Below are 21,806 nucleotides of genomic sequence, written 5' to 3' on the forward strand. Positions count from 1 at the left end.
AGAATGGTAATGTCTCTGAAGGCCAGGAAATGGGCTCTGGGGTGGTCTCTGGGAGAAGAGCATACGGAGGTTTAACAAAGTCTACAGAATCAGGAATCCATTGACTGCAGTAGCCAACTACCCCCCCAAAATGTACATAATAGCCACTTACTTGTCTCGGGGAGAGGGATGAACAAAAGTGACTCAAGGTGTTTTGGAGCCAGCTTTCCAATGCCCTGAGATCTCTCCTGTCCTAAGTAGTGAACAGTTGTTTGCATGCACTGCAGTTTACATGTGGAGGCTTTACGGCTTCATTCAGTCAGTGCCTTTAGGAGGATGAGGGAATCTATAAGAGCTCCCTGCTTGGTTTGATTATCCCCTGATTAGAATCAGAGGTGACAGGTAGAGATAAATCCTCTGAGCAGATGGTAGAGAAAGTCACATGAGTGTCAAAGAATCCCATTCCTGGGGCACCTGGGTGGCTCAGTGGGTTAGGCCTCTGCCTTTGGCTCAGGTCGTGCTCTCAGGGTCCTGGGATTGAGCCCCGCATTGGGCTCTCTGCTCAGCGGGGAGCCTGCTTTCCCCTCTCTCTCTGCCTGCTTCTCTGCCTACTTGTGATCTCTGTCAAATAAATAAATAAAATCTTAAAAAAAAAAATCCCATTCCTGATCCTCTATTTTAAAGTTAATGGTGGGCTTTGAGGTGTGACTGAGGTCTGGCTGCCACTGCCATTTAAGGGCAAATTGTCCCTCAGGAGAAAAACACATTCTCTCAGGGTGATGGGGCTTAGGGACATTGCTTCTTAAACTTTACTTTTTCATAAGTACAGGACAATTTCTCTTCCAGTGACCTGGATTCTTGCAATATCTTTGATTGCCTGGAGGCGAACAGGGAGAGCTCTGAATGGGCCTTGAATTACTCAGTCACGCTCTTACCTTTCCAAAAAGACTCAAGTTGCAAAGCAAGAATTGTTGCTATGAGTTCTTTTTTAATCCTGTTTTCCTGCTCTTTTCAAAGAATTAAGTAGCTGCCTCCATTTTTATGCCAAGTGGCTGCCCTGACCAACTGACCACATGGATTTGTTATTGGATATCAGGGAGAAAATATCCCATTAAAGCAGAAATTAAAAGTTCCTATGTTCCAGGGCTTCTGGATTTAATAAAGTCTGCCTTTGAAAAGTTTATATAAAACATTCAACAAAGGCTTTTATGCACTCTTCTTTCTAAGTACATGGTTTAACCTCAGACCAATTTACTTTGAGGGGGAACACCTCTAACAGAGCTCCCATGCGAGCCTCCAGCAGCTTGAGCTGTTTCCTGGTATATGTGCAGGACTGCCTGAGAAAGGCTCAGGCCATCTGTTTCCTCTGTGAGGGGGTTTTCTCCAGAGACCATCTAGCTTGTCTCCTAACCATCATATAATCCTGGGTAAGAAGAACACCCCTACATAGCCGGTCTACGTCTCTGTGAGTGGAGTTGTATATAACCACTAATCTTTCTAACTCATCTCTAAATTTGGTAGGATGTGGAGAACAAAGGCAAAAGAAAAAATTAAATTTCCTTACAACTTACGGCCCATTGACAAGTCCTTGAGAGTGACTGACATTCCTTTAGGGACTCAACTGCCTCCATGTTAATACTTTGAGAAGGGCAAAAGGCAGCCTTAGCTTAACATTAGCACAAACTGCAGGACCCTATTGGTCTTCTTTAACATATGGAAATCCCTTTGGAAACTTCCTTTATCTCTCCCCCCAACCCCAAGATATATGTTAGAAATCATCCTCCAAGCATATGGCCCACTGATATACACCTGAAGGGTCTCATGACTAAGGTTTTACTAGACAGTAGTAAATGACCTTATTCGAACAATAGCTAGCCCCTCAAGGTACTGGAAACCTTGCCCCCAAATTCCTTAGAGACTTCACCATTCCTACACCCCCTCCCAGCTGGAGACTATATGATCAGCCACTCTTCATGACCCCAGTGCTGCTGCTCTCTCTGCCTGCTGGTCCTGTTCCCTAGCTTTCGTAAAACCACCCCTTTCGCACCAAAGACACCTCAAGATTTCTTTCTTGACTGTTCACTACCGAACCCCAACATTTTCACATCACTCCAAGGGCAGAAGTAAAAAGATTTTATAATTTAAAAGATCTGCTGCTGTCCTGGGGACATGAATTCTTTGCCCAGGCAGTCCAGGATACATGCACAAAGGACATGGCACAGAAATGCCTGAAACTGGCAGAGCTTGATTACAGAGCCCTGGGAAGTAGGAGGAGTTGAATTGTAAGGGATAGCAAAGCAAGCCCTGTTGCTCTCCCTGGGCACTTTTGCTAAATTCACTTCCTGACATTCAATATTTACATAAGGAAACTGTTATTTCCTGGGCCTAGAGATCAGGCAGAAGTATTCTCTGCAAATCTCATGAAGAAAGGGAAATTTTAACAGGCAGCTGGGTGTTAAAGAGTTTTTTTTGGGGTGTGGGGGAAGGTGATAGCAAAGGCCTTTGTTGTTGCACAGGCAATAAAGATGCTGTTGTGAAAACATGAAACATCTCCGGTCACAGATCACTAATCTGTGACACCAGGCAGGTGCTACTGAAATGGGACTTTTCCGGCACTAACAAGCAACAAAGTTTGAGAAAGCAAAGGCCCCTTATGTTCTGGGCCTCTTACAACAAAATCCTCTGATTGCTGACACTGCCAGTCAAAGAGCATGTCTTGGAACCCCAACTGGCCACCAGGTAGATTTCAGGCAGTGCACCCTCCCAATGGTGAAGACCAGAGAGTGTATTTTACTGGTCATAAAAATAAGCATCAAAGGCCTTTACTTTTATAGTCTATCTTTGTAAATGAACTCTCTAGATCTTATGAGCGCAGCATATTTTACACTCTCTTGTGAGATGCCTCTTGTGTCCTTGGCTTTGCTTTGACTCACTGTTGAGATGAATAGATCCTACTCAACAATCACCAGACAATGGATCTTCTTTTTTGTTTGTTTGGGTTTTTTAAGATTTTATTTATTTATTTGACAGAGAGAGAGAGAGAGAGATCACAAGTAGGTAGAGCAGCAGGCAGAAAGAGGGGGGAAGCAGGCTCCCTGCCGAGCAGAGAGCTGGATGCGGGGCTTGATCCCAGGACCCTGAGATCATGAACTGAGCCAAAGGCAGAAGCTTAACCCACTGAGCCCCCCAGGTGCCCTGACAATGGATCTTCTGAATCAGAGAAACTTTGATGTTTGAAAAATTTAACAGGGCTCTCATCCTAAAGAATTGTCTTAATGGCATCTGTGCAAAGACCAAATTCAGAAGTGGATACAAAAGTATATAACATCCTTCTTCCAAGGGAAATCTTGGAATCCTTTTTCCAAGATGAGAACAAAAACAAAAACAAAAACAGAAATTAGACTTGGAACAAAAATTTAAAAAATTAAAACTGCACACCCGACATAAAATTCCTCCTTGTGGGAGGAGTCAGCTTCTACCTTGTCCTCAGCTTGCTTTCTGCTCCCTTTCATTAAGAAGGAGGAATTTATGTCAATGTGGAGTTTTAATTTTTGTTCTAATTTGTTTTTGTTTTTGTTTTCATCTTGGAACAAGGATTCCAAGACTTCCCCCCCACACCATAGTATCTAATCAGCCACCCCTTACAACACCCATGCAGCAGCTCTTTCTGCCCACGAGTCCTGTCCCCGTGCTTTAATAAAACCACATTTTTACACCAAAGACATTGCAAGAATTCTTTCTTGGTCATTGGCTCCTGACTCCACCCCACCAAACCTCACGTGTATTCTAAAACCCTATCATTAAGAACCAAACAATTAAATGCACCATCTTCTGGCATACCTGTTTATTTTATGTCTAAGATCTGTGGTCCTGGAAACTGTAAGAAAAAAGTTGGTTACTATTGCTTTAGCAGCAGATTTTGCAATACCTTTAAGAATCAAGGGAAAGTTCCTGATTATAGCCTTAATTTACATTTATCCCTAACCAGAGAAGTAGGGACCTGCCAAAAGGACTAAAACCCTTCTAGTGGCTCCTTTCTAACTCCATGATGTAAATTTGGGGAACTGACCAATGAGATGTCTTCTTTAGCTTGTAAACATTTAGAGGCATAGTTAGATTTTCTGCTTCCCTGAAATAAAAGGTTGCTTTCAGTTCCAGAGGTCACCTCTTTAGCTATGGCCTGGGAAATACAAATGAGAGCATTATCCTTCTGGCCAATGCCAGAATCAAGGAAAGGAAAAAGAAAGGGTTTCATGTTTAGTTCAAGTACGAAGTCTTGATCTGTCGTCTTGGGCAGAAGCAGTTTACCTCAATGCCAGCTACTTCTCTTCCTTGCCAATTTGATTTGGAAATCTCCAGCATCTATGGAAGGATCATGGGGACCTCCTTCAGCTGTGATGTGTATACCCAAGGCTCAATGCCTTCTACTTTTGCAGCAGTATTGGTCATCAGGGGCACTTGCTAAAGTCTCTTTCAATGGGGCTCAAGGGCTGTCTTTCTTTGATAATATTTTCAGAATACCTCATCATCAGGCTTTAAACTGTGATCAATAGAATCCTTTGAATTGGGAAACCAGGGAGCCTTCTTTAACCTGTGGATGATAGACATTAGAGACTTACAGCCGCTCGTCATGCTTTCGTGAGACAACCAGGTCAGCAGAAAGTAGTACAGTGGTAGAATTTTAAGAAGCTTGCAAGGTTTTCATTAAGGCTGGTGTGATATGCCCAGTGAAGTGGGTGTCCCGATCATTACAGGTGTACCCCAAGTGGGAAGTACATTTTTTAAACAGTTTTTGTTTTTTTAAAACCCATTGTAAAGGCATCAGACTTGCCATGGGGAGAGGCTTCAACCCACCTGGAAAAACATACAAACAGTAACAAGAACATATTGATCGCCCATATGAAGTGGGAGATGAATGAAGTCCAGCTATAGGTGCTCAGAGGGTCCAAAGGGAAGGTGTCTAAGGCCTATGGAGACAAAAACAATTTTTTTAGGATTATGGACCTGACAAGTCAGATATTGCTCATGGACTGTTCTTGCAATTTTATACAAGTCTCTCCACCAACGTCTATAGTTTGAGTCATCTTAAATGCTTCATGGTGGGTAAAGGGATGAAAAACCCACCAAAAAAATGGGATTTGCCAGGGACCTGGGAAAAACCCAGCAGCTGTCTTGGCTTTCCCATAGCCCTGACTGTTTAATTTACAGTGATTGTTCAATTTTGCAGATTCAGGAGGGGACTGTTGCTATGTTACAAGGACATCAGGATAGGAAGAGTCTCTCTGTGAGGGGCCATTGTTTGTAGAAGCAGAATGTACTTGTCACATGTGCCCAAATCTTACAAATTCAACATAAAGAAAACTTAGTATTACCTCTAATTTGGCAATGCTTCCTATATAATTTGACACATCAAATGAGCCTACTTAGTTCAGTAAATCTTTTGGAATGGTCCAGGTCATAAAGACTTAAGCAGACCAAAAGTCTACAAACAAAACAAAACCAAAAAAACTCTTTATCCTTTTAACTTAGAGAAAACCAAATTTTAATTTTGTACCAACTATTTTTGATATTAAAAAGTACTCATTTTAGTCTTAGTCCTGACCACCCATAAAATTCCTTTTTCTAAAGATACCTTTTTCATAAACCTCTGGCAACTTTCTTTTTTACATTCAGATTTTGTCCTGAGGTTTCCATCTTAAAATAACTAGCCTCACTTCGGACAGAATTACTTTCTTCTCCCTCAGCTAAAATGTATTCCCATCCCTCTTATTTATTATTTTTTAAAAATTATTTTTATTAACATATAATGTATTATTTGCCCCAGGGGTACACGTCTGTGATTCATCAGGCTTACACATTTCATCGCACTCACCATAGCACATACCCTCCCCAGTGTCCATCACCCAGCCACTCTCTCCCTCTTATTTTAACCAAAAATACACATCTTACTTCTTTCACATGGATAATGTTTCTCTTGTTAGAATTTTTTAGCTCTTAGAAACCTTAATTTCTAGTGAAAGCTAATAAGTAAGCAATGATGAATTCTGTTACACCAGTACTTTTTTTAAGTTGGTTAACTAACATTTTGATCCACACTTATTTTGGGGTCCTCAACCTGACGGTTACTGATCGAAGTTCCTCAGGATACGAAACAGGCTTAGTAAGATTTGCTGTTTTTGCTACATATCTACAACTTCCGGGGCTACAGTTCTTACACATAAGATATGCTGAAAGGTGGCACACTTGACCCTAGGATCCAAGGATCCCATTAGCTAAGCCTTTGGGTTTCTTAGAGCCGAAGTAATACTTAAAAGGAACATGCCACTGGATTTGGGGACTGTGTTTGACAGTTTATCTCACTGCACTGAAATTTTCTTGAGGTTGGCAGGTGACCTAGTGTCAGTTTAACCCATTCTGTGACCCACTTATCCTATCACTGGAGTCTTCTTGAGGTGCTTATAGCTCTAGCAGCCTTTAAATGGTTGACCCATGCCCACAGTTTTTGTGGTTTTTTGGCCTCTGAGATCCCCTCTAGCGGTAGCCTTTATCTCCACCAAACAAGACAAACATGTGCACCTTAAAGTATTGGCAGTTACCCAGAGATAGATATTTCTTCATCTTGACCACAAGAAGTGCCTGTGCACATACCATCAATTCCCATGGAACCTTGCTAAGGTTTTACTTGGGGGGACCTATGGCCTGAAAGGTTAGGGCCTTGGCTCTGGGAAGACCTTTCTCCAGCTGAGTTGGGCTATAAGCAAAACTGCTAGCTCTCCTGAGCTCTAGGCTGACCTGTCAGCTCTGTTGGCAGAGTAGCCAACTCAACTGGGCTCCAGCTGGCTCCAGGCATAATGCAAATTCACCAGCTCAGTTGGCTGCAGGCATAATCATGTCAGCTCAAGCTGACCTGCCCAGTAAAGGAAAGCCAATTAGACAGGGATCTTAAACACACAAAGAGCAGAGCTCAGAATCAACAGGGACTTATCCATAGCCCTTGGAAATGTGAGAAAGTCAACTCAAAGTATTCTCGGGTACCACACCTGTTTTTCTTGTTGTCTCCAGACGCTGCCACAAATTCACTTTGGATCCCATCACTGCCACCAAATCTGTTAATTAACAAATATTCAACTGAGGAACTTTTTGAAGGTATAACTGGCTTCATTTAATCGATTCATGAATCGTCCCATTTAGCATGTAGAGGGGAGCTCCAAGGGTTACAGAAAAGGTAAAAGGCTTTTAAAGAGAGAGAAGGAGTTGAACAAAGGAAACTATTAGCAAAGAATCCATTGTTTTAGGCAAGGTCACCCTCCTAAGTAAACTTCCTAGTGCTGACCGGGAAATTCCTGTGTTGACTGGTTAAAGATTCTGGAACATTGAAACTGCTGTCAGGTTAGGTATTAAGCCTTGGTTTACTGACTTGGGGACTTAACCTACGTAACACCATTTTGGGCCTGTGGTTTTCTTTTTAGCAATCCAGAAAAATAAAGCAAGTGGGAGCTAACGTAATTGGATGGGCAGATCAACCTCTGGTTATCATTTATGCTCCAACCCAATTCCATGGGGGAAAAATGAAGAGCAACTATCCTTATATTACCAATCTTTACTAAATAAAAAAATGCAGCTCTAGAGGCAATGCAAAGTTCATCCATTCCTTCTTACCAGCTCTAAAACTTCCCCTATTTTTCTCATAAGGCTTGCAAAATTACTGGCCTTCAAAAACCAAAGCCTTTCTTGGGGAACTTACATTTTTTCTCTGTCCTTTCAAGATATGAATCTTACCTTGTATTTGCAATATAAATACCCAGGAGGCATCTGGGGGCAGGATTAGGGACCTTTAAAAGAACACAAAGTGCTCCACAGCTTCTATAAGATTACTTGTCAAGGACAAATATAAATCACGTGCCTTCTCTATGAATATTACCAGTAAAAAGCTTTAGCTATCCAAGCAGATACTTAACTTACAAATTAGTGAGTTTTGTATTGTTATATCTGTTTCATGCTCCAATTTTAAAATGGAAAGCTATAAAAACCTCAGTTTTATACATTATCAATATATTTTTCTACCTCCAGATAGTATTACCAAAATTAATTTGTAAGAGAGCTCTATTTGATTGGCCTAAAATTAAGCACTTACACATTCAAGCATTTCTAAATCTCAAAAAATATAATAGAAGCTAACCAGTTTTTCAAGTTCATATGATCTAGGAAAATTTTCAGTAAATAAAAGCTAAGTTTAAATTTGTTGGTTTAATTAATATAAGAAATACACACAGCCAACAGATACATGAAAACATGTACAACATCACTCGTCATTAGTGAAATGCAAATCAAAACTAAAATGAGATACTACCTCACCTTATCAGAATGGCTCAAATCAAATATATGAGAAACAAAAAGCACTGGTGAGATGTGAAAGAAAAGACCCTTCATGTACTGTTGGAATGTAAACTGATGCAGCCACTGTGGAAAAAATATGGAAGTTGGTCAAAAAATTAAAAATAGGGGCACCTGGGTGGCGCAGTGGATTAAGCCTCTGCCTTCGGCTCAGGTCATGATCTCAGGGTCCTGGGATCGAGCCCCGCATTGGGTTCTCTGCTCAGCAGGGAGCCTGCTTCCTCCCCTCTCTCTTTCTCTCTGCCTGCCTCTCTGCCTACTTATGATCTCTCTCTGTCAAATAAATAAAATCTTTTTAAAAAAATTAAAGATAGAACCAACATATGATCCAGGAATCACACTACTGGGTATTTACCCAAAGAAAATGAAAACACTCATTTGAAAATATATATGCACTCATATGTTTACTGCAATATTATTTACAATAGCAAAGATATGGAAGCAACCCAAGTGTCCATCCATAGACAAATGGATAAAGAAGATGTGATACATATGTTACATATATACAATGGAATATTAAATAACATACAATATATGTAGCAGAATATTATTCAGCCATAAAAGGAATTTTTCTTGCCATTTGCAATGACATGGATGGACCTAGAACGTATGACAGTGGAATAAGTCAGTCAGACAAAGACAAATATCATATGAGTTCACTCATATGTGGAAGTTAAGAAACAAAACAAATGAACAAACAGAAAAAAAGAGACAAACAAAAACACAGACTCTTAAACACAGAAAACTGATGGCTACCAAAGGGAAGGTAAATGGGGGGATGGGTGAAATCGGTGAAGGGGATTAAGGGTACACGTACTGTGATGAGCACTGAGGAATATGTAGAACTGTCAACTCACTACATTGTACACCTTAAACTAATATAAAATTTTATGTTAATTACACTTCAGTTAAAAAAGAGGGAAAAAGTATGATGCAGATGCTAAAAAATATATATATAGAGAGAGGTGTCTTTTGAGTTATTGGCATTAAGTATGATACTTTTCTACTTCGGTTTACTAAAAGTCAAACAAGATCATGTTATCTTTGTTACCAGATTTGTCAGTAAAAAGTAAGTAACTTAAGATGATGGCTAACTGCTTTAATGTCTCAGGAAATTTTCATAAGCAATCTAAGTATTATTATTAATAAATAAATTAAAAAGATGAATAGTTCCAGCAAGCAAATTCAAAGGATTCAAAGGACCCCCAAATGATCAGTTGCTACTCTTGCTGCCTTTATGTAAATAATCAGGCCAAGTTTATTCAAAGTAGACTTATTTTGCAAACAGATTAGTCTTAATTTGGCTATCTTTTATAGAAATGACAGTATTTATAAAGAGAAAAATTATGTTTCAATAACAAAGCTTTGTGGATATTAGAAGCTATACTATTCATTATAAATGGGACTGGATCCTAAAGTCTTCTAGCTACAAATCTCCAAACTCACATTTCCAATTTTTCTTGTCTTAGAATCATTAAGAACTAAAACTGTGCTTTTCCCAAAGCCATGCAAACGAAGTTGGACAACTTGACATATAAACTTCAAGGGAATCACCACAACAGTTCATGTATGGACAATCCTTGTTGCCCATTGGTGTGAGGGCCACTCAGAGAAATGACCAGAGACATTCAAACTGCAAACAAGGAAAGTCTATCAGATTACCCATGTCTGCCTTCACTCCGTCTAGAAATGCTTTGGGGCAGACATCTAGAAATCCTCTCAACTGGCTACTCTCAGAACTCAGAGACTGGTTTAAAATTTACTCCAACCATTAACAGTTGCTTTTCTTTGCTCCCACAGAAATGCCTCTTAATACCTGATTGCTGTTTGTACCATACAGGCCTAGCTTTGGGAGGCCGTCTGCAAGATAACCTCCTGAAATGAATTGAACTCAACTGACCTATTGTCAGGACTAAGAGGCTAGTTAGTTCGAGGAGATGAAACAATCTACCAGTTCAACTTCTGGACAATGAAACTTCTTGGGGGAATTTCGAAGGAGGACTGTAGGGGAGTGAAACCTGCCAACCCAAACTGTATCTCTTTAGCTCAACAGGGAGGAACTTGTAATCATGGGTGGAAAATGTCACTTCTATGTCTAACAAACCTGTTAAAAGAAAGCATTAGTAATTTTCTTCAGATAAATTAAGTTTACCCACTATAAGGGACCAACCTACTCCCAGGAGTAGGAGACAGGTCTAATGGGGGTATGGGTAATGTGCTTCAATTTGTTCTTTTCTATTTTTTTTTTTTAAGATTTTATTTATTTATGGGGCGCCTGGGTGGCTCAGTGGTTTAAGCCTCTGCCTTCAGCTCAGGTCATGATCTCAGGGTCCTGGGATTGAGCCCCACATCGGGCTCTGTGATCAGCGGGATGCCTGCTTCCCCCCCCTCTCTCTGCCTGCCTCTCTGCCTACTTGTGATCTCTCTCTGTCTATCAAATAAATAAATAAAAATCTTAAAAAAAAGATTTTATTTATTTATTTGACAGAGAGAAATATCACAAGTAGGCAGAGCAGCAGATGGGGCGTGGGGGAAAGCAGGCTCCCTGCTGAGCAGAGAGCCGGATGCGGGGCTCGATCCTGGGACCTTGAGATCATGACCTGAACCAAAGGCAGAGGCTTAACCCACTGAGTCAACCAGGTGCCCCTGTTCTTTCTATTGTTTGTCCTTATTCTAATTTATGTTGTTTCCTCCCTCTATGGATTTCTTGCCACTCAGCTACTAACTCTCCACAACCACCAGCTCAGCATTTAAGAAAGCCTTAGAGGAAGAAGCTGTTGAGGTTCAGGGCAGGCCACCCCAGGATGTGCTGCTTTGGCATGTGGATTAATTTGAGTTCAAAACAATCAAGACCTAAAAGGCACAGGAAGAACCTTTGACCTTCCCCCTGCCAACCTTACAAATAAAATGGCCAGTTCCTTTATTTGGAAATAGCAGAGGAATTGCAATTCAGGGCAAGCAAGCTATGGTGAACCCTAGGCAAATCCAAAGAAACAAAGGGAAGGTTAGCTTTTACTAGGTTTTAGAAGGAAATTGGGGAGGGTTGTTTTGAACAAAAGTTCATTGGAGAAGAAATAGAGTTTGGGGTTGTGGAAGTCTCTCACTGGCTGGAAGCGGTGATTAGCATGTTGTTGCTGGGGCACAGAGGGATCTTTCTTCTTTGTCTTAAAACCAAGAGATAAATACCTAGGTGGAAGATGTCCTCCCTTGTCAAGGTGATTCTTTTCTTCTTTTGTCCCTACTGCTTATGCAGGCTGTAAGGATGAGAGAGCGCCCCCACCCCTCCGCCACCCCCATGAGAGCTTCCAGACTCCATTTGAAATGAGGTTTTTTTTTTTTTTTTTTTTTTTTTTTAAGATTTTATTTATTTATTTGAGAGAGAGAGAATGAGAAGAGGGAGGGTTAGAGGGAGAAGCAGACTCCCAACTGTGCAGGGAGCCTGATGAGGGACTTGATCCCGGGACTCCAGGATCACGACCCAAGCTGAAGGCAGTCGCTCAACCAACTGAGCCACCCAGGCGCCCTGAGGTTTCCTTTTTACTCATTTTCACACCCCTAACTTTCTAAAAGAATTTAGGTAGAGGACCTGCTCCAGAAAGGGAACAGTCACCATTGACAACTACATTATAACATAGACTAGGTGTGGCAAAGAGGGAGGAACCTAGCTAAGTGTGTTTATTAAAATTCCCGTGTCCCATTATTTCTGTATGGCCCAGAAAACATCTGTTCACCAGACATTTGCTGTTTCATCTTCCTGTGAATTATTTCCTTTCTTTTGAATTACTAGACCCCTCCCCACTTCTCCTTAATTCAGGATGACATATATGCCTCAGTTTGTCTGTCTTTGAAATCTCTTATGTTTACGTGGATTCCCCATGTGTACATTAATTAATGTTTTCTCCTCTTAACTGTCTTATGTTGTCTTAATATTTTACTATTCTGAACTAAGAGGGGAAGGGGAAATTTTCCCCTCCCTGATAGCTACTCACTTCAAACCTTACCAAGGTCTTACTTCATTCCTACACTAAGGTTATAAGATAAAATACCAGGCATGCACAATCATGGCCAAATATGTGAAATTGAATTTAAAGCATGTTTAGGAGGGAAAGGGAAGATGACGAAAGAACAGGGGACCCGTGTTTCATCCGGTCTCTTGAATTCAGCTAGTTATCTGTCAAATCAGTCTGAACACCTGTGAACTCAACCAGATCTAAGAAAAGAATTGCTGCAATTCTATAAATAGAAAAGTGACCACTTTTTGCAAGGTAGGGTACAGAGATGTGAATCGGAGGGGATATATCAGAAATTAAATGGCGGGAGGTGGGAGCCTCTGTAAGCCAGCTACTGGAAAGTGGTATAGCCCCAGAGTGCAAAATTGGAACTCTTAGAGGTCTGCTCCTGTGAGAGATGTCCCTGCCTGAAAGGTACTCAGGTAGCAAAGTGGGGAGGAATCCTCGGTACGACAGTGTGGTCTTAGGATCCCCAGAGCCACAGAAAGAACAGGGGGGCCTGAATGTCACAGAGTTCCCAAGCATTAGAGTGAGGAAACTGGCTACAATTAGTGAGGCCCACAGTGGCCTCTCAGCTAGGGGTGGCCATTAACCAGGAACTCGGACGTGATCGGGAGACCGCTCTCCAAGGAGAGGCCAGCAAGCAACGCCCCCTGGGAGACCCTGTTCCTTCCAGAGGAGCAGCGCAGGTGTGTGTAGGATCAGGCAACAGCTTCCCAAGTAGAGGCCTTGTGACCCCCAGGGTCCCAGTAAGACCCTGCTCCCCTACCTGGGAGGATCCCTGCGGATATGCACCACAGGCCTGCGGCGTGGTCCACACAAAAGGGACTGACTGCCTTTCCCTGACGGGGCACTGAAGAGAGGGGGCAGCGATCATTCACTTCTGGGACTGGAGATGGGGTGCCACCACTTTCACTTTTTAAAAAAAAATCCTCTACAGCTGTGGGGGAGTGGGGTGTGGAAACCTTCAGGGAACAAAAGTCACAGAGAGAAATCCAAGACAGCCCGGCAAGGGGCAATGCAACTCCACCCAGGAAAAGACACCTGAGAGTCAGTGCAGCAGGCGGGTCCCCCAGAAGACCAGCAGGAACATCAGGTGAAGATCTGTTTACTGATCACTCCGGACTGAAAAACTCCTGTGCTAGAGGAAAGTAGTAGGTGGAGTTCAAGGGCTTTTTCTCATGAGTCTTTAGTCTTTCAATTCAGTTCCTTTTTTTCCCTATTTAACTAGTTTCTTACTTTATCAATTGTTTTTAAGACTTTTAAAATTTTCATTGTTTACATTTACATTTTATAGATATACTCTTCATTTCTGGCTCCCTTTCACTGTATTCAATTATATGTAAATTAGACATAGATATATATAGATATGGATATATACACACACACACACATATATATATATATATATATATATATATATATATATATAAGTTTTTCTTTCTTTATAATTTTGGAATTTAGTGTCTTCTAACAAACAGACCAAAATACACTCAGGACAAAGTGGATCACCCTATTTTGTCCACCTGTGAGATTATATTCTCTCTTTTTTACTTTTTTTTTAACCTTTTTTTTTTCCTTTCTTTTTTTGGTTCTGACCTCTTCAGATTTGTCTTGTGTGTATTTCGCTGGGGTTGTGGTTGATATTTTTGACTTTGTACTCTTTGTCATCTATTCTTGTCTGGACAAAATGATTAGAAGGAGACGTTGACAGCAAAGGAAGGAACCAGAGGTAATACTCTCTTCCAAAGATCTAATTGATATGGATATAAGTAAAATGTCAGAAACTGAATTCAGAATAACGATTATAAGGTTACTAGCTGGGCTTGAAAAAAGCATGGAATACACTAGAGAATCTCTTAGTGCAGAAATAAAATCTAATCAAGCTGAAATTTTAAAATGCTTTAACTGAGATGCAGTCTAAAATGGATGGTCTAACAGTTAGGGTAAATGAGGCAGAAGAGAGAGTCACTGATACAGGAGACAAATTGATGAAAAGCAAGGAAGCTGAGGAAAAGAGAGGAAAAACAATTAATGGACCATGAGGGGAGGCTTCAGGAAATCAGCAATACCATAAAATGAAACAATATTAGGGGGCACCTGGGTGGCTCAGTCATTGGGTGTCTACTTTGGCTCGGGTCATGATCCCAGGGTCCTGGGATCAAGCCCTGCATCGGGCTCCCCACTCAGTGGGAAACCTGCTTCTCCCTCTCCAAGTCTCCCTGCTTCTGTTCCCTCTCTCGCTGTGTTTCTCTCTGTCAAATAAATAAAATCTTTAAAAAACAAAACAAAAACAAAAAATAAAACAAAACAAAAACAGTATTAGAATTGGGTCCCAGAGAAAGAAGAAAGAGAGAGAGGGACACAAGGTAATATTTGAGTAAATTATAGCTGAGAAGTAACCTAATCTGCAGAGGGAAACAGGCATTCAAGTCCAGGAGGTACAGAGAGCCCCCCTCAAAAATCAATAAAGATAGATCAACATCTCAACAAATAACAATGAAGCTTGCCAATTTCAGAGACAAAGAGAAAATCCTGAGGGTAGCCTGAAACAAGCTCGAGGGTAGGAACATTAGACTGGCAGCAGACCTATCCACAGAGACGTGGCAGGACAGAAAGGGCTGGTGTGATATATTCAGGATACTAAATGAGAAAAACATGCAGCTAAGAATACTTTATCCAGCAAGACAGTCATTCAGAATGGGAGAGATTAAGAGCTTCCAGGACAAACAGAAACTAAAAGAATGTGTGATCACTAAACCAGCCCTGCAAGAAATATTAAAGGGGATCCTGTAAACAAAGAGAGAGCCTAAAAGGAACATATACCACAAAGGAATAGAGACAATATACAGAAACAGTGACTTTATAGATAGGGCAGTGGCACTAAATTTATATCTTTCAATAGTTATTCAGAATGTAAATGGGCTAAATGCTCCAATCAAAAGACACAGGGTATCAGACTGGATAAAAAAAGCAAGACCCATCAATATGCTGTCTATAAGAGACTCATTTTAGACCCAAAGTCACCTCCAGGTTGAAAAGTGAGGGGAGTGGAGGACAATTAATCATTTTAATGGATATCCAAGAAAAGCTGGGGTAGCAATCCTTATATCAAACAAATTGGATTTTAAACCAAAGACTCTAGTATGGATTGACCCCATACTTACAGGGTCTATCCAACAAGAAGATCTAACAATTATAAATATTTATGCTCCTAACTTGGGAACAGCCAACTATATAAACCAATTAATAATAAAATTGAAGAAACACATTGATAATACAATAATATTGGAGACTTTAACACCCATTCACAGCAATGGACAGATAATCTAAGCAGGAGATCAACAAGGAAAAAATGGCTTTGAATGACACACTGGACCAGATGGACTTCACAGATATATATAGACCATTCCAATTTAAAGCAACAGAATACACATTCTTCTCAAGTGCACATGGAACATTCTCCAGAATAGATTGCATAGTGGGTCACAAATCAGGTCTCACCAAGTACCAAGGACTGGAATTATTCCCTGCATATTTTTAGACCACAATGCTCTGGAAATGGAACTCAATCCCAAGAGGAAATTTAGAAGGAACTCAAATACTTGGAGGTTAAAGAGCATCCTACTAAAGAATGAATGGGTCAACCAGGAAATTAAAGAAAAGTTTAAAAAATTCATGTAAACAAATGAAAATGAAAACACAATTGTTCAAAACCTTCGGGATACAGCAAAGGCATTCCCAAGAGGGAAGTACACAGCAACACAAGCCTTTCTCAAAAAATTAGGAAAGTCTTAAATACACAAGCTAACCTCCACCTAAAGGAGCTGGAGAAAGAATAGTTAATAAAACCTAAACCTAGCAAGAGAAGAGAAATAATAAAGATTAGAGCAGAAATCAATGGAAGAGAAACCAAAAGAACAGTGGAACAGATCAATGAAAGTAGAAGCTGGTCCTTTGAAAGAATAAGATTGATAAATGCCTAACTAGACTTATCAAAAAGAAAGAAGGACCCAAATTAATAAAATCATGAATGAAAGAGGAGAGATCATGACTAACAACAAGGATATACAAACAATTTTAAGAACATTCTATGAGCAACTATATGCCAACAAAATAGGCAATCTGGAAGAAATGGATGCACTTCTAGAAGCTTATAAATTACCAAACGGAAACAGGAAGAAATAGAAAACCTAACAGACCCATAACCAGCAAGGAAATTGAAGCAGTAATCAAATATCTCCAACAAATAAGAGCCCAGGGCTGGGTGGCTTCCCAGGGGATTTCTACCAAACATTTAAAGAACTAATACCTATTCTTCTGAAACTGTTAAAAAAAAAAAAAAAAAAAGAAAAGAAAGAACGAAAGAAAGGAAAGGAAAATGTCCAGACTCGTTCTATGAGACCAGCATTACCTTGAACCCAAAACCAGACAAAGACCCCACCAGAAAGGATAATTACAGACCAATATCACTGATGAACATGGATGCCAAAATTTTCATGAAAATAATAGCCAATAGGATCCAACAGTACATTAAAAGGATTATTCACCACTACCAAGTGGAATTTATTCCTGGGCTGTAAATGTGGTTCAATATTTGCAAATCAATCAACATGATACATCACATTAAGAAAAAAAAGGACAAGAACCCTAAGATCCTCTCAATTGATGCAAAAAAAGTATTTGACAAAATACAGCAATCTTTCTTGATTAAAACTCTCCACAGTATAGGGATAAAGGGAATATACCTCAGTATAATAAAGGCCATCTACAAAAAACCCATAGTGAATATCATTCTCAAAGGCAAAAACCTGTGAGTTTTTCCCCTAAGGTCAGGGATGCCCTCTCACCACTGATGTTCAACATAGTAGAAGTCCCAGTCTCAGCAATGAGACAACAAAAAGAAATAAAAGGCATTCAACGTGGCAAAGAAGAAGTCAAAGTCTCTCTCTTTGCAGATGACATGACACTTTATGTGGAAAACCCCAAAGATTCCACCACAAAAGTGCTAGAAGTCATACAGGAATTCAGCAACATAGCAGGACATAAAATTAATACACAGAAAGCAGTTGCATTTTGGAGGGATGGGGTAACTGGATGATGGGCATTAAGGAGGGCACATGATATGATGAGCACAGTGTTATACACAACTGATGAAATACTGAACACTACATCTGAAACTCCTATTGTATATTGGTTAATTGAATTTAAATTAAAAAAAAGAAATGAGTTGTATACATATACACTAACAATAAAGAATCAGAACATTTCTATACACTAACACAGAAGAATCAGAAATTAAGGAGTCGATCCCATGTACATTTGCACCAAAAACTGTAAGATACCTAGGAATAAGCCTAACCAAAGAGGTAAAGGGTCTGTACTCTAAAAACTATAAAACACTTATGAAAGAAATTGAGGAAGACACAAATTCCATGCTCATGGATTAGAAGAATAAATATTGTTCAAATGTCTTTGCTGCCCAGAGCAATATACACATTCAATGCAATTTCTATCAAAATACCATTGACACTTTTCACAGAACTGGAACAATTAGTCCTAAAATTTGTATGGAACTAGAAAGGACCCCAAATAGCTGGAAGACTGATGAAAAAGAAAAACAAAGCTGGTGGCTTCACAATGCCTGACTTCAAGCTCTATTACAAAGCTGTGATCAACAAGACAGTATGGTACTGGCACAAAAACCAACAAGTAGATTAGTGGAACAGAACAGAACCCAGAAATGGACCCTCAACTCTATGGTCAACTAATCTACAACAAAGCAGGAAAGAACATCCAATGAAAAAAGGACAGTCTCTTCAACAATTGGCGTTGGGAAAACTGGACAACCACATGTAGAAGAAACTGGACCATTTTCTTACACCATACACAAATAAATGCTCAAAATGCATCAAAGTCCTAAATGTGAGAAAAGAATACATCAAAATCTTAGAGAACACAGGCAGCAACCTCTTCAACCTCAGCCACAGCAACGTCTTGCTAGACATGTCTCCAAAGAAAAGGGAAACAAAAGCGAAAATGAACTATTGGGACTTCAAGATAAAAAGCTTTTGCACAGCAAAGGAAATAGTCAACAAAACTAAAAGGCAACCTATGAAATGGGAGAAGATATTTCAAACGACGTTTCAGATAAAGGGCTAGTATTCAAGATCTATAAAGCATTTGGGATGCCTCTGTGGCTCAGTTGGTTAAGTGTCTGTCTTCAGCTCGGTGGTGATCCCAGGATTCTGGGTTCGAGTCCCGCATGTGGCTCCTTGCTCAGTGGGAAGCCTGCTCTCCCTCTGTCTGCCACTCTCCATGCTGTGCTCTGTCTCTCATTCTCTCTCCTCTCTCTGACAAATAACTAAATAAATAAAAGCTTGAAAAAAAAAAAAAGAAAGGAAGGAAGGAAGGAAGAAAGAAAAAAGAAAAGAAAATCATTAAAGATCTATAAAGTACTAATCAAACTCAACACCCAAAAACTAAATAACCCAGTCAGGAATTAGGCAGAAGACATGAACAGACAATTCTCCAAAGAAGACATAAAAATGGCAGCAGACACATTGAAAAAGTGCTCCACGTCACTTGCCATGAGGGAAATATAAATCAAAACCACAATGAGATACCACCTTACACCAGTTAGGATGGCTGAAATTAACAAGTCAGGCAACAACAAATGTTGGCAAGGATGCAGAGTAAGGGAAATCTTCTTACACTGTTGATGGGAATGCAAGTCCATGCAGCCCCTGTGGAAAACAGTACAGTTTCCTCAAGAAGTTAAAAATAGGGCTACCCTATAACCCAGAAACTGCACTGGTAGGCATTTACTCCAAAGATACAAATGTAGTGATCCGAAGGAGCACATGCACCCCAATGTTTATCGCAACAATGTCCACAATAGCCAAACTGTGGAAAGAGCCCAGATGTCCAAGGACAGATGAATAGATAAAGAAGATGTGGTATATTTATACAATGGACTATTACTCAGCCATCAGAAAGGATGAATACTTACCCTTTACTTCAGTGTGGATGGAACTGGAGGATATATGCTGAGCGAAATAAGTCAATCAGAGAAAGACAATATATCATTTGGTTTCACTCATAAGTAGAATATAAGAAATAGTGTGGAGGATCATAGAGGAAGGGAGGGAAAACTGAGGGGGAAGTCATCAGAGAGGAAGAAAAACCACAAGAGACTCTTAACTATACGCAACAAACTGAGGGTTGCTGGAGGGGAGGTGTGGAGGGCGATGGGATAACTGGGTGATGGGCATCAAGTAGGGCACATGATGTGATGAGTGCTGGGTGTTATATGCAACTGAGGAATTATTGAATGCAACATCTGAAGCTAATGATGTTGGCTAATAAATTTTAAATAAAATAAAAATAAATAAATAAAGTGTGTTTATTTACATTTCAGAGGGAGAAAGGGCCTGATTTAACTTCTGATATAAATTAAATTTTACAATTTTGCAATAATGGAGGTGACTATTTTCCTAGTAGTCACTGTCACCTAAAAGCATTTGTTGTGTTAGATGCCAGTGACTCTGTATGAAATGAACTGTTGTCCAGGAGTAAAAATTTTTCTGTAATCTTCAAGTTTTTTTCATCTGGTCTAAAAATGAAATATACATGAGACAGATTAACAGAAGAAAAAAACCTCCAATTTTAATTATGTACACATGGAGGGTAATGACCTTGAGACCTAAGGAAACTGAAACCTGCGGAAATGACCACAGCAAGAAGTTTTTATACTTCTTCATCAAAGAGACAATAAATTTGTGAGGAGTAGACAGGAAAAGGAAAACTTAGGGTCAGGAGCCTCAATTCGAAAGATATTCTAAACAGAATGTGGGCTGAGGTGGTAAATGAGTAAAAAGTAACAGGGTTTATATGGCCTTCTTAGGCTCTAAATTCTGTATTTCTGGTGATAAGGATTCCCCATCTCTCTACCTCCTGGAACGGCGAGGGTACCTTCCACAAAGGAGATTTATTTCCCATTTTTCAAAGTGTCCTTGCACTGGCTGTTCCTTCAGTAGCTTTAATTCAAAGTAATCAACATGCCATTATGGCACATTTGGGGGGCAACCTGCCCTGGGCCCTTACACTGCCAAGTAAAAATTTTATTTAGGTACTGATGGTGTTATAAAGTAAAATCCAGTCCCTGGCTTCAGGACGCTCAAATCTAGTTAAGGGACAAAATGTACAAATGTAGCCACGAGGCAATGTTCCGTGAGTAGCTCCAAGGGTGTTAATAGTCAGAAGAGGAATGATAGCTCTAGGGGCTCCAATCATAGAGATAGACTTAGGAAGGGAGTGGGAATGAAGTTGACCTGGACCATAGAGAATGGGTGGGATCTCGCTAAATTAAGGGAAGATGGAGAGATCATGAGTCAGATTGCATGATAAACACAAACGTGGCATATTAGAGGTCTGGAGAGGACTGATACGGTGTGATTTCCTCTTCCTTGTGCTAGTCCTCCTCTGTTGTTGGTATGGCCTCCAGTCTGCATACTCTATTAGCACCCTCACACTCCCAGGCCTGGGAATCAGGAATTGGTCTTGCCAATACATACCAACTACCATGCTCATGTGTTTTTGTAATTTATAGTAAGAACAATACAACTGGTTTTCTCAAAAAAGTTTCTTGCACAGAGCTTCTCAAACCTTGGGACTTTCCTGGGATGATTTCCTTGCACTATTAATGAAATGACTTTTGGAATGTACCTAGGGATGGGTTGGTTGCCAGAGGAACCAACCAATTGATGACAGCATTGGAACTTTCAGTCCCCCACCACATCCCTTCCATTTGGTTTCTTTGTAAGAACTCAAGAAGCAAGACAAAAATACACAGAAGGGAAAACCCTGTGATTATTTTCTATGAATGTTAGACACACACACACACACACACTATGTCTGGATGGGGAAAATAACACAGGGAGGATTCTGATTTCCAGCCTCCTCTATTCCTCTATTCCCCAACTGAATCTCTACAACAGCAGAGATCTGGCCACTCAGGTGGACAGAGCACAGTAATAGTGGTGGAAGCTGAAGTCAAGTTGCTAAAGTCTACCCCCTTCCCCAAGAAACACAGTGGATTCTACATCTAGTAGCATGGTTCTGGTTTGCATCTTATCCTCTTAGGTTGCAGGAAACCTTTGCTCGGGAACAGCCACATCACTCTTGATAGCATCTTGGACCTTGGTTCCTGGATGCCATCCAGATATCATATTGCTGAACTGTTACTTATTCAAATCTCTCTCAGATGTGGCATTCCACACCCATAATGCAGCTCGGCCTCCTCTCAACTCCCAGCCAAGTGATGCTCCCAGTACTGTCCTCTCTGGCAGGGAAAGATTTATGGTTTATACCTCCAAACATATGACATAAAGTATGATTCATACCTAAACTGGTTAATAAATA

The 21,806-nt window shown here is 40.3% G+C and overlaps 1 long non-coding RNA gene across 8 annotated transcripts in view; it reads right to left on the bottom strand.

The window, feature by feature from the left end:
* The window catches only part of SPATA45, a 39,405-nt gene that overhangs the window by 14,824 nt on the left and 2,775 nt on the right, over window positions 1-21,806 (bottom strand). For 2 of the 8 annotated variants that reach the window (XR_006608009.1, XR_006608008.1), the window contains exons 2-4: window positions 7,020-7,085; window positions 4,834-4,946; window positions 3,820-4,570 (exon numbers count right to left, since the gene is read on the bottom strand). The exons of 1 other annotated variant lie outside the window; for it this stretch is intronic. This is a non-coding gene — a long non-coding RNA (spermatogenesis associated 45). 5 more of the 8 variants (XR_006608012.1, XR_006608010.1, XR_006608013.1 and 2 more) reach the window with 5 other exon arrangements.

Source organism: Mustela putorius, unplaced genomic scaffold, assembly GCF_011764305.1.
Source record: "Mustela putorius furo isolate JIRA1106 unplaced genomic scaffold, ASM1176430v1.1 tig00000785_pilon_pilon_pilon, whole genome shotgun sequence".
Taxonomy (NCBI): Eukaryota; Metazoa; Chordata; class Mammalia; order Carnivora; family Mustelidae; genus Mustela; species Mustela putorius.